This window comes from Macaca thibetana, chromosome X, assembly GCF_024542745.1.
Source record: "Macaca thibetana thibetana isolate TM-01 chromosome X, ASM2454274v1, whole genome shotgun sequence".
In the NCBI taxonomy this organism is placed as follows: Eukaryota; Metazoa; Chordata; class Mammalia; order Primates; family Cercopithecidae; genus Macaca; species Macaca thibetana.
The window spans coordinates 11,965,352-11,983,146 of record NC_065598.1 but is presented as its reverse complement, the minus strand read 5'-3'; the positions used below and the strand labels follow the sequence as shown (position 1 = coordinate 11,983,146).

Here is a 17,795-nt window from a genome sequence, read left to right as displayed (position 1 = left end):
TATGTTTCACTTACAAAAATGAAGACTGCTTTCTAGCTCTCTTTGGAATCCTGGAGAGCTTTCCTCATCCTCTGTAATCATTCTGAAAGCCATTATTTACCCAGTTTCTCCCAGGCACCAGGCACTGAGCTGGGTACCTTATTTGCATTATCTCATTGAATTCTTCAAACAGCCTTTTTGATGAATAAACTGGGATTGTTTGAAGGGCTATTTAAAATAATACATATTTTCCCCATTTTTCAGATGAATAAGCTAGGATTGAAGAAAGTGAATGTAATAAGAGGAAGACGCTCCCTATTCAGGTTTTAAACCCCAAATATCAAAGCCTACAGTGTGTCTCTAGCATCCTACAAAATGTCTGTTTCTAGAAGATGGCTAATAAGCATTTGTTGAACCCAACTGACTTGTAGACCATGGTCATCGTTGCCAGATAATGAGCTGAGTCCTTTGAGGGAAATGTACCAGATAAGAGACACAGGAAGTGGTGGTCATGCGCCCTTTTCTTTTCAAAAGAAGCATGTCCCAAAGCCATACTCACTTATAATTCATGATTAAACACATTAAATGATAATGCTGGAAAGGAAATGTTTTACATACCAAAAATGTTTTACATACCAAAATGTTTTACACCCTATTTTCAAGGATTCAAACATGTTAGACTTTTACTTCCTAAGTGTTTGTGGAAATGAAGGTCTGGTGAGAGAAGGGTAAGAGGGAAGAATATAAAGGGAGTAAGAATGGACAGCAAGAAGATATCCAAGGCAAGAACCGAACAGCTTTGTGACACTGCCTAGGTTTACATCCCATTCGTCTCCTTATGTAATCAACTAGAAATTCAGCCCCTGCCCCTGCTGGCTTCTTTTTTGAGATAGGGTCTCTGTCTGTCACCCAGGCTGAAGTACAGTGGCCCAGGCATAGCTCACTGCAGCTTGGAACTCCCAGGATCAAGCAATCCTCCCACCTCAGCCTCCTGGAGTAGCTGGGACCACAGGCACACATCACCATGCTCAGCTAATTTTTTATACTTTTTGTAGAGATGGGGTCTTGCTTTGTTGTCCAGTCTGGTCTCAAACTCCTGGGCTCAAGCGATCCTCCTGCCTTGACCTCCCAAAGAGCTGGGGTTATAGGCTTAAACCCCCACATCAGGCCTTAAATTAAGCCTTTTTATGAAAAAGATAGCAAAAGCCTTTTACTTCCATTGCAAATATTTTAGTTTTTGAGAAATGTTAGCATGGAAGCCTAACCTACTAATATTATTTGATTAGAACATATGTGTTGTGGTAACTTCTGTAGTTACATTGTCTCACAGGTGTGATGAAACAGTTTTTTTAAAAGGATTATTTTGTCATTAGGGTTTTTATAAGTAAAGGTCACTTTTGACATGAAAAAAATAATGGAATTACTTTTGGAGACATACTTCTTAGGACAATAACTTTTGATCAGATGTCAGTTCCTCACACCCCACCCTCCTCATGTATAGATAGAAGATTTAACCTGGTCAATGTGTTGCCAACTCCCATTGCCAATCAGGACGTAGTTAGTCTTTCATGCAGGCAGTAGGTGAAATTATATCCATGTCTTAGAACAACTATAAACACTATATTTTTGTAAGCACCGAAATCACTGCCTTTCTGTGCTCAAGCCACCCTGTGATTGTTTGACAAAGGAAAATCAGTAAATCTGCTCACCTTTAAAGTAAAAGATAAATTGAAAAGAAATATGAACTTCCTCATTCGACAAGTAGGTACGGAGAGATTCTGGTTAAGTGATGGAGCTGGAAAAGGATGCTGTGAGGGTTCTATGACATATAAGAGAGACAAGGTTGCTGCCCTTCTGAAGGTCACATCAAACATGCAATTACATGTGTGGATTGACAAATGCCATCACAGAGCACACAGAGGGTGTTATAGAAGGCTAGATGTGTGTCAGAAGTCTAAACTTGAATATCAACAACCAGTGTTGAGTTAGCCAGCACTGCCTGTGTTCAGGGTGAGAAGGTGTAAATGGGGATAGGGCAGGGATGGTGGCCCAGGATGAAGAATGAATGATCAGCATGCGTGAGGGGCTGAAGGGGAGAGCACATGGCAGCATGGAAGCCCTTGGAGCCAGCACAGAATGCCGAGGGAGAGCAGGTGATGAGAGATGTAGCAGGTGAGGTGAGAGGTGGAGGGGACAAGTGTTTCAGGGCCTTGAAGAAACAATGAATTGATGAGCTTTGTGCCTTAGAAGGATGACCCTGGTGGCACTGTGGAAAACAGACTAGAAAAGAGCCAGTTAGGAGACTACTGCCATTAGTAGAGACAATGGAGGCCCGGGTGGGACAGTGTTAGAAGTTAAGAGCAGATTGTTTTGAGGATTCAGGACACTGATGACACAAGGCTTGGAGATTGCTTGGATACTGTGAAAGACAGTGATGGTTTAAGCCAAAGGAAAGAGTCAAGAATGGTTTCCAAACTTCTGGTATGGGCAACGAGACAGAGTATGGTCCATGAGAATAGAGATGAAGGGGCAGGCATGATGGTGACATGATAAGTTCAGGGCGTGTTAAATTATAGGTGTTGATGGAATAGACAGGTAGAGGTGTCCCAGCAAGCTGCTCAATATTTAGGTATGAAGATTGGCAGAAAGATCTGGGCTGAATACAGCTGTCACCAACCTAAAGACCGTAATGGAAAACAAAGAAGCAGACCACCCAGAGAGTGCGGGAGGAGGTGAGGGCCCCACAGGTCGCTAACCTTTAAGGTTAGGCAGAGGAAGAAAAGCCCATGAAGGAGATAAAGAAGGAGGAGCCAGGGAGGTAGGAAGAACACCAGGAGTGTACATGGTGTTCCTCTCTGGACTTGTGTAAGTCAGAGGAAAAGCATTTCCAGAAGAACAGTCAAGAACACTGTGAATGATTCCCAGAAGTCTAGTAAGGACTTGCCCTTGAATTTGGTGTCCTTGGAGCAAATAGGTTCAGTGAACTGATATGGACAGAAGCCAGATTTGACTGGGTTGGGGAGTTTTAGACCAGCACTTCTCAACCATTTCAGCCTCAGGGCTCCTTTCCACTCCGAAACATTTTTGAGGACCCCCAAAGAGTTTTTGTGCATGTTGCGTATATCTACCAATATCTAATGTACTAGAAATTAAAACTGATACATTATTGAAATATTTTAATGTATTTAAAAACAATTCTATTGCATAAGTCATATCTTTTTATAAAACATAACCATATTTTCCAAAACAAAAACATTTGGTGAGAAGAACAGCATCTTTTTACAATTTTGCAGATAGATCTCTTTAATATATTGCTCAATAGATGACAGTGGGTTTTTTCTATCTGCTTCTGGATTCAATCTGTTGCAGTATTAGGAGACAGGATGCTTTGTCCGAGACAGGAAAAACAACTTATCTTCCACTGTCACAAGGGGGAGGAGGCGATGTAGTGTGTGGATATGAGTAAATCAATAGGTTTGGGGCAGGAGGTTGAGGGACTTTTCATCCAGTAGATTCTACTTTCCCTGCAAGATAGTATCATGATACAGGAGGAGGGAGAGGTCAGAAATTTTAAAAGCATAGGGAATATTAGAGCATAAATAATCAAGTCATTCCTTCTTATTAAGAAATACAATGAAGACTCCTTGGGTAAACATAACTCATGACATGAAATATCAAGAAAGGTATCTGTGGTGTTAGAAAATTGTGAGGCCTTCTGGGAAACTGAAATTCATGAAGAATTATTTAAGAAGAAGAAACAAAAACAAATGTTACATCTTTGGCCCTTCTGGAGAAAAGTTGAAGAAATGGTGGCTATTTTCAGCTATTTATAAGCTAGCAACAAAGGTATTATAGGATGCAGCAAGAAAGTTCAGTTACATGATTATGTCTGGGTTCTGCGTTCAGCAGTAGTTTTCTTCTATGCTTTTCTCAACCTTGTCACATAGAAACAAATTTTATTTTTACACGTAGAAATACTGACGGATATGGCCAGGTGCAGTGGCTTACGCCTATAATCCCAGTACTTTGGGAGGCTGAGGCAGGCGGATCATGAGGTCAGGAGTTTGAGACCAGCCTGAGCAACATGGTAAAACCCCATCTCTACTAAAAATACAAAAATTAGCCAGGTGTGGTGGCACGTGCCTGTAATCCCAGCTACTCGGGAGGCTGAGACAGGAGAATTGCTTGAACGCGGGAGGTGGAGGTTGCAGTGAGCTGAGATTGTGCCACTGCACTCTAGCCTGGGCGACAGAGTGAGACTCCATCTCAAAAAAAAAAAAAAAAAAAAAAAAAAAAAAGAAAGAAAGAAAGAAACACTGATGGATGCTCAAATCCCAGAGTCATCAGCTGGGCCTAGAATACAACTCAGTGTCACCCAAATTCTGCTCTTTCCTGCACTAGCCAGTCCACAAGCTTTCTCTACGGTGATGGCAAGGGAATGTTAAGTGGACAGCCATACAGCCATACTGAGGGGCTGTAAAACCATCCTCTCAAACTTTTTTGAAGTGTTTCTGAATTTTAGAACATGTTATTCCAGCAAGGGTTCTGAACGTTTTTGGTGTCATGAGCCCCATGAGTCTGGTGAAGTCTGTAGACCCCTTCTCAGAACAATGTTTTTAAATGAATAAAAGCACATAGAATTACAAAGGAAATGAATTACACTGATAATAGATCATCAAGATAATTTTAAAAAACTGATAATAAAGTTATCAAATTTTTAAACTAATTTTTTTTTTTGAGATGAAGTCTCGCTCTTGTCCCCCAGGTTGGAGTGCGATGGCATGATCTCGGCTCACTGCAACCTCCGCCTCCTGGGTTCAAGCGATTCTCCTGCCTTGGCCTCCCGAGTAGCTGGGATTACAGGTGCCTGCCACCACACCGGGCTAATTTTTGTATTTTTAGTAGAGACGGGGTTTCACCATGTTGGCCAGGCTAGTCTATAACTCCTGACCTCAGGTGATCCACTTGCCTCAGCCTCCCAAAGTGCTGGAATTATAGGCGTGAGCTACCGCACCGGGCCAAAACTAAATTTATTATATAGAAATATGTGTGCTTCCTTGGATAATATATTAAATAAAAATATCTAGCAACATTTTGAAGTGATACTAGTGTAATTGTGTCCAGTATGGTGGTATCTGATGGCGATGCAAAAGGTAGCTTATAGGCTGATGGGATGGCAGATGTATAAAGAGATAAATGAATACACTGAAGAAATATTAGAGTATGCACTCATGCTATAGAACACAGAAGATTCAGACGCCCTCCCCGAAGAGATCTGAGCTGAGCCTTCAAATCCCGAAGGTGTTATCCTTATCTATAAATTAAATTGAATTTTTTCAATTAAGTAGGAATATTCTCTGGATAACTAAGGAATGAGATTAAGCAAAGATGAGAGAATACCTTCTAAATTTTTTTCTGGTGTTCCCAAAATAAAGGATTTTAAAGAAAGACAAAATGTATGGTGTGACTTCCTTTGTAAAGTGGCTAAAGGAAAGGTACAACCAGACAAAAACACAGAGGAAGTATTTTTTGATTTTTAACATGCTAGATACCTTTAAAAATGTTTTTCCTTGCCCACAAGGGAAACAAATTGGCTTTCATCATATGTCTCATCTCCAAAGAGGAAAAAGGCTAAATAAAGGACAGTAATAAGACACAAGTTGAAATATCCTTTGACCACACAACTCCTGTTTTTGAAAATCACAACTTAGAATTGAGTCTCATGAAAATTTATCTCGGAGAAAATGCCAAGACTATTAAGAGGAAAGGATCTTACATAAATCTAAAACGTACTGATTATTAATGCCACAAATTAGAGAATAACAGAACTGTGTTTAAGAAGTAGCTCCCTGCCTTCAAAGGCTACATCATTCAAGTTGTTAATTAACAAAGTAACAATGGCTTCTCACAACTGCTGTGGAAGTAGAAACTGATGGCCAGGAAGCCCAGGTGAGGGCATGCTCATTAGGAAATCTGCCATGCCCTTCTAAGAACAAACTTTCCTTTAAGGAATTTAAGGAGGAGAGAAAGTTGTTTTGTGGTGCCTGCTCAATCACTGCTTATATCCAAAAAAGAAAGAAAAAAGAAGGAAGGAGAGAGAAAGGGAAGAAAGGAGGAGGAAGGGGGTAAGAGGTAGAAAGGGAGGAGAAAAAGAAACATAAAAGCGAGAAAGAGAAGGAAGGAAAGAGGGAGGGAGAGAAGGAAGGAAAGAGGGAGGGAGAGAAGGAAGGAAAGAGGGAGGGAGAGAAGGAAAGGAAACATTCAGACCAAAATAGATGCTCAGTAAATGTTAGCATTTCCTTAATAGCCTGCTTTTGGCATTGCATCATTTTGCAGGAGATGGATTAGTTCTTTCACTTTAAAATTATATATGCTGCCCAAAGGTCTCATATTGTCATGAAGAATTCTTGATAATTAGCAAATTTCCTGAAGGTTCAGCATCAGCTGATAATTGCAAATAATACAAATATACCATGGCCTTGAAATAATCAGAATTACCATAAACAGCAGTGTTAGAAACATATTTCAAAGTGAAAGAATACACTATTCTCAGGAGATAATGACCAACATTCTTATAAATCCTGATCAATGGAGGCAGCATTTTGCTACATGAGCAATAAACCACGAAGACTCTGGATATATCATGTATAATGCTGGGCATTATAATCAAACACAACACAGGAAATAATCTCAAGTCTTTAATATTAATAAGCATATTTAAATAGCAATTGGGTGTTAGTCATACAATTTTAGTATTGGTGAGAGCCTTGTGAATCAATGTCATCCCCCCATTATTGTTGTCAAAACGAAAACGGTACAGGAGATAGAAAAACCTAAGGGGGTGTTGGAAGATGAATTCTGGTGTAAAATCCTTTAATCATATTTTTTCAAATATATTAATTTAATCAGATTGCTTTCCTCACACTAAGAACTAAATAAATGAGATTTTTTTTCCAACTGGGGAGGAGAGGATGGATGGAGGAGGTAAGGGTTGCAGGGCTCAGGACTGTCTTTTTGAAAACAACATATATTGCCCAGCAGTATTGCTTTTCTGATACAACTTTGACCACCTCCAGAGATGCTCAGTAGGACTGTACTTATAATGAAGACCCTCTTAGTCTCAGGATTTATGTGTGTCCATGATAATTCCAAAGGGAGATAAATCAACTAAGAATCAGTAGTGTTAAATTAATCTTGGGTAAGCCAAGAGTTACATGTCATCTAGAATGGCTTACATGACACACCAGGACCCAAATGAAATTCCCTCAACATCCTCCTTATCTTAGTAGTGCTCATCACCTAAATAAAGTGTCAGCAGCAGCCTGAACTCTAGACAATTTCCTTCATGGTGTTATCTAAAGGACCACCAAAAAGATGATCAGCTCCCATCCTTCCACAAAGAAAAACTCTACCACTTAGTATTGAAGCTTTCAATGCAATGTAGTACTCACGTGTAAAAGTAGAACTATGGAGTCAGACAAAATTGTGTTTGAAAAAGTCTCTCTTGTAACCAACTTGGGAAAAATGACTTAATCTCTCTCTGTAGTTTGGGGAAAGATGTAGTGATATGTAAAGTACCACCATACTTTGGTTGTACGGTTCAGAACAATGAGTTCTCAATAAATGTCAGGTCTTCTCTCTTCTATTGAAGTTGTTCTTTCATTATTTTTGGACTCACTGTTCTCTAAAATCCCAACCCATGATGAAGGTTTTCAAGGCCTGTATATACTGATGGCTCTCTGAAACCTGAGATAAGCAGAACCTTGGGTTCCAGAATTCCTTAGTCCTTTCTGTAATAGAAGAATATAAAAATATGTCTCAAGTATCTGCATAGTGACACAAAGCATTTTCAGGATGATATCATTGTTGAATTGAGACTTAATTAGTTTTGTGTGAACTTTGGGATCAAATAACATAAATCAACTGAGGCTAAGAAACAACCTTTTGACTTCATAAAAAGCTTTTAAAGTCACTCAAATGACTCTTCAATTCAAATATAATGAAATTTCATGTTGAATCAATGATAGACCTTTTGAACTGTAATCTGCCAGAAAGTAGACAACCCAAAAATTGAAAATGGCAGATCAAAGCTACATTGATAGGAATCTGTTAATGAATCATAGTGTGTTGTGTGGATAGGATTATGAGGACCTATCTGATTTACCGCATGAGGATATTAATGTGGAAGGTAGAAGCAATGCATATTAAATGATCACTAAGTGCTTCTGAAAGAATGCTTTGTAGCAATAGCATTTAAATTCCTTTCATTTTGCCAAGATATACTTATAAAACTGTGGAAATCCCTATTTATAGTCACACAGACCAACACTGGTTTAACAGGGAAGGCCACCATCTCATAAACAGTAAATCCATAGCCCTATGGGCTTTAATTGAAAAACATTTATCACCTAGACACTAAATGAATTTGAAGGAAACAGAAGACTGAAATACTGCCTTTTAGATTGCTGACAATTCTGGAGGGTTGTTGGCTGGGAGGGCTGAACATCCCCAAAATAGCACCAGATTTTAAAACAACCTTCCAAGTGGTTTAATTGGTAGGCACACCAGGGCCTCAAACACAAGAATTTGCACATTTAAAGGCTGCCCCACAATGTTCCAGGAACCTAGTCATGAATGCAATAGTCAGTATAACACATTCTCTTTGTACATTTGACCTGACATTCTTGTTTCAGAAAAGTAACTAAATCTATAGACCATTAGGCCAGCTGTTCTCTATCAGAGTGCACTCCTTCACTTAGTTCCTATAGTATTTATTTGGTGTAGCTAGAATGCGGGCTCTCAAACCAGACTCACAGTGTGGGTTCGAACGCCACTTCTGCCGTTTCCTTTGCATCTGCATGTTTCAATTTCCTTGTCTGCAAAGATAAATGTAATGATCATATCTAACTCACAGGGTTGATGTTAATAGTTGTCTTAGTTTGGATTTCCCTAGAAGGAGACCCCAAGACAAAGATTCCTGTGCAAGGGTAAGGAAACTATACTGGAAAGAGAAAACAGTAAAGAATGGATTATCCAGCCAGCTACCATAGTGGATGATTGGAGCGTAATCCTGCCAGGAAACTCTGGGAATAGTATGAAACTCACATCTCTGAAATATCCCATCTGAAGAGCAAAGAAACTGGGATATTTATATACCAACTCATGTCAATCATTTTTAAAGTGCTCCCAGACAAAGCATAGCAGCTTTAAACAGTTTCAGAAAAATCCCTCCGAGACACAGACTGGCTGCTGGAAGTCATCTAGCATACAATGATGTGGTGTAGTCCCAGAATTAATGTCCATAAAGTGCATAGAGCAGTGCATGGCACATAGAGTACCATAAATGTATGTTCTTTTTTACTATGACTATCAGTATTATTATTTTTACTACCCATGGAGGCATTGGCCAATGCTATTAGATATTTATGTCTGTGTCCTGCTACCAGGACCCTTGTTGATGTTCTCGATACAAGAGCTGTTCTATAACATTTGATGTTCATACTCAAGATGATTCAGGTTCAACCAGAAAGGCTTAGACTGAGAAATCAGCAGTTATTTGCTTTTGTACACTATGTGCCTATGAGATGAAGTGCAGACCACCACCAACCACACACAAAGTCCTCTCCCAGGAACCACTGAGTCTTTACTCTCAGAAAAATCCATGCCTCTACCTTTGCTGCCATTATCAGGCATGGCCCTAAGAATCTCACAACAGGCTGTAGCTGAGTTTATTTAACCTGTATGCTATAGAAGTGTTTTACCCCGAAGTGATTATCTTAGGAAGTCACTTAAGAAGTACTAGACATCTCTCCTAAAAGTATCCTGATGCTTGCTGGAACATGGATTAAGAGTTTCCCAAAGGAGGTAAGCAGACTCTAAAAACGTCCTCTTCTCAAGCTGCTGCATTTATGCAATTCCTTCTTGGCTCCCAAGGGGGAACCTCAGATACCGATCATCTGGAAGCAGCAATCACTTATTGAGGCCACAGAAGCAAGATGACATCAAATCCATGTATGGAGCATTTGTTTTGTGTAAAACAATTCAGACAATGGGCAATGGGGTAGGTGGTTGTGTGGGAGAAGTAACTAAGGTTTAGAAGACAGATCTGCTCAAGGAATCTGTAGACTCATTAGGGAAAAGTGAATTAGTCACATTAAATACCAATTACTATAGATTTGTGCTTACTTTTGAATCACACATAATGATAAGAGCAAAATGTTAAAATTTGTCACAAACCATTATGCATTGAATCATCACATGATTAGGCTGAAGTGGCCTGTGAATCAGGCTGCACAGGAACTGAGCCTTTCAAAAGGATATGATGAAGAGACTCCTAGTCGATTATGCAGCATTCTCTCCTTCTTCCAGGATTTTTCCTAGGGGACAAACTTGCCCAAGTAAAAGATTGTAGTTACCAGGCAGCCTCCCTTCAAGTCAGTGGTATCCAGTGAGTTGTAGACCCTTGGCCTTTTTGCCCTTTTTGACTTCCTTCATTTCTGCTTAGATATGATGTCGGGAGTTTACTAGGTCATCTTGGACCATGCAGTGACATTGACAATGGAAGCCATGTGCTAAGGATGCAATAACAGAGGGCAGAAGTAGCTCAGTTCTCGCATGGACTATGGAGCCACCATATTGCATCCTGAGTACCTACCTCTGCATTTGTCTTTTGCAAGATGCACATTTCCCACACTTTAGCATCTTTAAAATTAGGATGTCTTATAATCAATGATGTTTTAAATTGCTCTGCACAAAGCAACAGTTTGTCCTGCACAAGTGTGAACAATGTACTCATTGCTATGTATATGGTCTTCACCTCAACTGAATTATGTCTAGTGCTGATACTACACATGCTTAGCTTAAATCCCATTTAAAATGTCTTCCAAAAGATTACTCCATGATTCAATATTGAAATGGGAAGTTATTGGTACATAGAAAAGCATGGAACAGAGCAGTGGGGTGTGAATTTCATATCAGCAAAGCAAATATTCATTGCTGAAGAAGTGAACACATTTTCATATTTTCTAGCAAAGGGACAAATGCTTTCGGGACCTAAGACAGGAAAATAGTAGCCATGTGCTACTAAGATACTTATAAAAGCATGGCTTATCTCAGGCTAAGCAAGAAAAGTCCTAGAGTCAAAATTTGAAAAATGGGTGCTGGGAGTCTGGAAGAAAATCTGAGAGAAAATAGTGGGAACTCCTAGAACTCCTAAGAATGCTGCATCACCAATGCTTTTGATGGCACAGTTGTATGAACAGTTGTATGAACAACTGCTGTATGAACAAACGTGGGCATCAATGATTCTGAGTCAAAAAGGCATTCAGAAGGGGTTCTGAATGTGATGAAGTTTTAGGAATACCTTAACAATTCTATTTTGCTTACATATTCATTTTTACATATGGTCACGAGTAATACATGATTTTAAAATATCTCTAAGTCTAAAAGAACTCTAAGTCTAGAAGAGACAATGAGGACAGAGGACAATTCAAAAACCATTTCTTTAAGTCCATAATAAGATGAGGAGGGTCTGATAAAGGTAATAAGGAAGGAAAGGCAACTACTTATACTTTAATATTTAAGTGGTACTTGGTGGAAGTAACTGCGTCAGCAAAATTATAAGCTAAATAGCCTTAGGAAGAGTTGGGGGTTAAGAAAAGAGATTTTTCTTTCAGCAGGGTTAAAAGTGAGAGCATTTTAGAGGATTGTGGGCAGGATCAATTTTGAAGGACCTGAAATTGGCATTTTAGCTGCTACTCACAGCTAGGAGCTCTTTCTTTCATTACACTTTTATGACTCCATAATAAAAGGAGCAAAAGCGGAACTGCAAGTTACTGGTGCAAAGTGGTTATCTCTCAGAAACCAAGTTTGCAGCACACCATGGAGCATGAGGTGGCAGTTGAAAAAAAACAGATTAGAAATACACAGAGCAACACAGACGGATCTTAACATCCCTGGGCTCAGAAAAAACACAATGAAACATATAGCACAAAAAGATTTATGCAAATTGAAATGAATGTGTGTAAAACAATAATACGCCTTTGCAAAAACAAATGCACACAGAAATATTCACACTAAACTCAGTAGAAAAATTACCTGGGCATGTAAATGGGAGTGGCATAGGGGGATAAAAGGGAATGAATGAGTTACTCAGCCACATCAGGAAGTCTTCAATAATCAGTGATGATAAAGTGTCAGAAATTGATAAAACAATTAATCTGATTGATGCTCTCCCCACCCACAAAAAAAAGTTGCAGTTTAAATTGGTAGTTCAAATTGGCACTGACATAAAGGTTCACTAAGATACTTTAAAACCCTGTTTTTCTAAAATTCAGGAAAGAAAAAAGAGGGGTGATATTCATATATTGTAGAACTATTACATAGTTGAAAAAAAAGGAAGAAAAATGTTTAATGAGCACCTTTCAGAATTAAAATTGAGAATAAAAACCAGAGTTCAAAGGTGATACTACTTGGTACCTTTTTGCCCCTACCCCCATAAATAGTAACTGAAATATCATTATACCAAATGATTTTTGCTAATGATGGTTTTCATTTTATGGACTAATTCCTTCAGTAAAACTGAAAAACATAAAACTCATTAGTTTTAACTGGATTTATTTTGAAATCATTTCTATTTGACCATTAAACTACTCTTCTGCATTTCATTAACAAGAATGTTCTCAAATTTCATTTCTTCTGCTAATCTATTTTTAGCAAGTTAAATTCTGAAGTAATCTCATAGGGGTAAATTTCAGAAATGTGTCCTTAGGTTCTTACATCTTTGCATCATTCTCTTCTAATTTCAACTCCAGAATCTCCCCAAAGTTCTACTGTCTTCAATAAAGGAACACAGTCAAATGTGCCTCCTTTCCATCAAACTTGATCTCTAAAGTAAGAGTGCGGGGCACAAAGATAAACAGATTAGCAGCTGGAGAAAGCATAACCCTTTTAGCTAGAATAAATGAAAATTGCAGCAACATAACAAATGCTCATATACTTTACTATATGGTGTTTAGCAGCATCTTTGGCATCTAGTCACTAGATGCCAGTAGTGACCTGCCCCCAACAAGGTCTCCACAAAAGATGGTAAAATCACCTGATTGAGAACCACTGCTGTATTTTTTAAAAAGGTGCTATATTGAAATCCACCAGAGAGCAATGGCTTGAGCATCCATTACACGCCTTCTGTTGGGAAGTACTTTTTTATGTTATCGCATTACATGCTGTCTTAACAAAAACAACAACTAGTTACAAATGACTGAGGGCACTGCCTCTACCCCCTTCTTCTATGACCTCTCAGTTTTTTGCCTTGGATACAAACTCTTCCATGTTAGTCACATGAAGGTGAGGTTTGCCAGTCAGGGTGTTCCACTCTCTACTAGTCAAGGGGTGGATATTCTCTCTCTAATGGAAGAAAAGAAAGATAGAAAAAGATTGATGTCATTATCCTCCTGAAGAATCCTTGCAAGGCCTTCCTGAGTTGCTGAACAAGGTCAGCCCTCTCAAGCTGCCCTCGTTCTTGTCCTTCCTGATACATCTGTTCCTTGAATTGTTTGAATGCCTGCATATCTTTCTAATAATTTCCTATTTTGGCCAAATTAGACAGTTTGGGTTTTTGCTCTTTGCAATCAAAGGACCCCAAATGATTGAGCACCATTTACTGAGCTTCAGTATGGGCTGGGTGCTGTGCTGATGGCGTGCTGCGCATTTCCTTAGTCATACTCAGTAGATACTGATCAAGTGCCCAGTATGTGGCAGCCCCTCTTCTTGCTCTGAGAAGCAAACGAACACAAATGACTAGCTAGGCCTTGCCCCCAGGAATTTTGATTCACTGGGGCTGAGGTGAAGCCAGGTATTGTTTTATTTTTCAATAAAGTGCAATTGAAAACAGTATGTACAAAGCAGTGTCTTTTGGCATTTAATCTGAAATCAGAAATGAAAAACTAAGAGTAATTATATTTTTAATTAAAAGAAAACTGAGAATTAGATGTGATATTGTAGAGGCTAAAGCAGCTCCATCTTGGATGCTAATCTGACATGTTGGCTTCTGATAAACCCCCGTTCCAGGAAGGCCTCTAAGATTTCCAGTTTATCTATCATTCTTTGTGTAATAGCAGGTACTTACCCTAAGTCCTACCCTCAGGTCAAACAACCTTGATGTTGTTATACTTCGATTGTCCTATATATCCCTTCCAAATCACCCTTTCCCTATGGTATATAAGCCCTGGGTCTGGAGATAATGGCATAGGGATCCACCATCTTGTCTAGCCGCCACTCGAGACACAGACATGGCTTCTGTTTGTGAGTGCCTATTAAATGTCTCTTTCTAAGAAACTGGATATGTCACCCTCTTTCTTTTGTCTCTCTGCTACCTCAAACTTTGGGGGTAGGTTTGCATAGATCTGCCTACCAAGGAAGATATACCATTATCATTTTTTAAAAGTTTTGCTGTCGACAACAATATATAGTCAGGTCCGAATCACAATATTCTAGAGTAAGGATTGGCAAACTATGGTCTGTGCACACAAAATCTGTCCTGCTGCTCATATTTACAAATAAAGTTTTATTGGAATGCAGCCACACTCATTCATTTACATATTGTTTATGGCTACTTTTGTTCTATAACAGCAAGTTAAGTAGCTGTGACAGCTTACATGATTTGCAAAGCTAAAAATATGTATTATGTGGCCCTTTACAGAAAAAGTCTACTGACCTATGAATTGCCTTGTTTAATTCTTATAACAGCTCCATGAGTGACAATATCAATAGCTAGTGTATCTTAAACCATTATTATATGTCAGGTGTTAGGTTTACTGCCTTAAGTACCTTATTTCATTTATAGCCCTCAACAATCACCGTACTAGGGAGGTGTTAATGGAATGCCTATTTTGCAGAGAGAGAAACTGAGGCAAGGCGAAATGACTTTCCCAGATCCACACAGCTTGTAGTTGGTGGAGCCAGAACTGAAACTCATGTCCTTTGACTCTGGTGTGCAAGCTCTGTGGCATGTTCCACAGCTAGTAACAGAATAAAGTATGTGACCAATTCCAGCATCAAGCACAACTGATGTCATATTTGGTCACTTTCAAGCTGTGAGAGGCAGAATAATAGCCCCCAAAGATGTCTACATTTTAACCTTTAAACTTGTAAATATGGTACATTGCAAGGCAAAAGGGACTTTGCCTATGTAACTAAGAATCTTGAGATGGGGAAATGATCCCAGAGTATACAGGTGGGCTCAGTGCCATCACCAGATCCTGATAAGTAAGGAAGGAGGCAAGATAGAGTTAGAGAAGGAGATGTGATGATTGAAGCAGAGGTCTGAGTGATTTGGAGCTATGAGGCAAAGAACATCGGTAGCCTCTAGGCACTGGAAAAGGTGAGAAAATGTATTCTCCCCTAGAGCCTCCAGAAGGAACTGGCCCTCCTGACACCTTGCTTTTAGCCCAGTGAAATCCACTTTGGGCTTCTGACCTCCAGAAATGTAAGACAATAAATTCATGTCATTTTAAGCCAGTACATTTGTGGTAATTTGTTACAGCAGCCATAGGAAACTAATACATAAGCCATATTTTACTTACTTTCGCCACACTTTCACCACACTTGAGTACACATAGAATTGCAGCAACAAAGGGGTTTATTCCAATCCAAGTTCATGGTTGGTTGAAGCTTCGCTGAGTGCTACAACGCAGAGTTAGGTGGGACTGAAGTTGAGAAATAGCCTCTGAGCTAAGTAACTACTTGGAAACCTGAGAAGAGGAATTCTGATGTGGATTGCCCATATCAATTGCACTGGGTTCAGCATATCTTCCATGAAGGCAAATACTAACCTACCCAGAGTGGTTGGAGGGAGAGAGGGCTGCATTGCCCCAAGGGCAAGAGACTGTGGTGAGGATATTTTTTAATAATCATAGGGCTTCTTCTAATTTGATTTTTTCCCTCTAACATTGAAAAGCCAATTTTTAGATTTCCAGATACATAATGCCACCACCCTCTACTTAGTTAAAAGATATCTTTGTGACATCAGAGATTATTAAAAACTTGACGTATGGGGATACGTATAAGTACTCCTTGAAATACAAGACAGAAAATTTCCTGAAAATCTGTGCGTGTTTGAATGTATCAGCATAATCCAGGGTTTCTCAACCTCAGTGCTATTGACATTTGGGGCCAGATAAGCCTTTTGCGTGGTGGAGCTGTCCTGTGCGTTATAGGATGTTCAGCACGTCTCTGGCCTCTACCTACTAGATGCCTGTAGCACTCCCTTGCCTAAGTTGTGACAGCTAAAAATGTCTGTAGACACTGCCAGATGTCCTCTAGAAGAGTCTGGAGTGGGGGCAAGAGCATCCTGGTTGAGGACGCTAGCATAATCGGAGATAAACCTTATTTTTTAGTTTACTTCCATCATGATGCTATGTGTTTTTTTGTTTGTTTGTTTGTTTTTTTTTTTGAGACAGAGTCTCCCTCTGTCGCCCAGGCTGGAGTACAGTGGCGCGATCTTGGCTCACTACAAGCCCCGCCTCCCGGGTTTACGCCATTCTCCTGCCTCAGCCTCCTGAGTAGCTGGGACTACAGGCGCCCGCCACCTCGCCCGGCTAGTTTTTTTGTATTTTTTTAGTAGAGACGGGGTTTCACCGTGTTTGCCAGGATGGTCTCGATTTCCTGACCTCGTGATCCGCCCGTCTCGGCCTCCCAAAGTGCGGGGATTACAGGCTTGAGCCACCGCGCCCGGCCAATGCTATGTATTTCTAATCTCCTCATCACCTCCCAGAATCCCACCCCCAACCATCTAAAATAAATAAAAGAACCAGTGGTGCTGGGGAAATAATATCAAGAGAGTAGATTCTAGGCAAGTGTATAGAACCTGCCCCATTGTCTCTGAATTGTTACTTAGTTCTCAGATTTTTATATTCAGTTCCTTTAAAAAGCTGAAATTTAAGTAAATAAAACTTAATGATTCATTTGCCTTTAGTCACTAATATATTAATTCCAGAAAAGTAAGATAATGACAAGGTGCAAATAAACAAAGGCTCCTGGGTACAGGTTCGAAGTCTTCATTATGTTCCTGATTTCACATTAATGAGGGAGACAGAACTTGGCAGAAATTGGGCCGGAGAAGGATTGTGCCTGCTGGTTCCACACCCTCTGTACCAATCAAAAAATGTTCAGAATTCACAAAGGATAAATGCTTGAGGGGATGGATACCACATTACCCATGATGTGATTGTTATGCATTGAATGCCTGTATCAAAACATCTTATGTACTCCATGAATATATACACCTACTATGTACTCATAAAAATTAAAAATTAAAAAAAATGTTCAGAGTCTCCAACTCCCAGCGCGAGCGACACAGAAGACCGGTGATTTCTGCATTTTCAACTGAGGTACTGGGTTCATCTCACTGGGGAGTGCCGGACGATCGGTGCTGGTCAGCTGCTGCAGCCCGACCAGCGAGAGCTGAAGCAGGGCGAGGCATTGCCTCACCTGGGAAGCGCAAGGGGGAAGGGAGTCCCTTTTCCTAGCCAGGGGAACTGAGACACACAACACCTGGAAAATCGGGTAACTCCCACCCCAATACTGCGCTTTAAGCAAACAGGCACACCAGGAGATCATATCCCACACCTGGCCGGGAGGGTCCCACACCCACGGAGCCTCCCTCATTGCTAGCGCAGCAGTCTGTGATCTACCAGCAAGGCAGCAGCGAGGCTGGGGGAGGGGCGCCCGCCATTGCTGAGGCTTAAGTAGGTAAACAAAGCTGCTGGGAAGCTCAAACTGGGTGGAGCTCACAGCAGCTCAAGGAAACCTGCCTGTCT

General features: G+C 40.1%; 1 protein-coding gene across 9 annotated transcripts in view; it reads right to left on the bottom strand.

Annotated features, from left to right (window-relative positions):
• The window catches only part of FRMPD4 (FERM and PDZ domain containing 4), an 863,942-nt gene that overhangs the window by 293,569 nt on the left and 552,578 nt on the right, over positions 1–17,795 (bottom strand). The gene's annotated exons all lie outside the window — the stretch shown is intronic.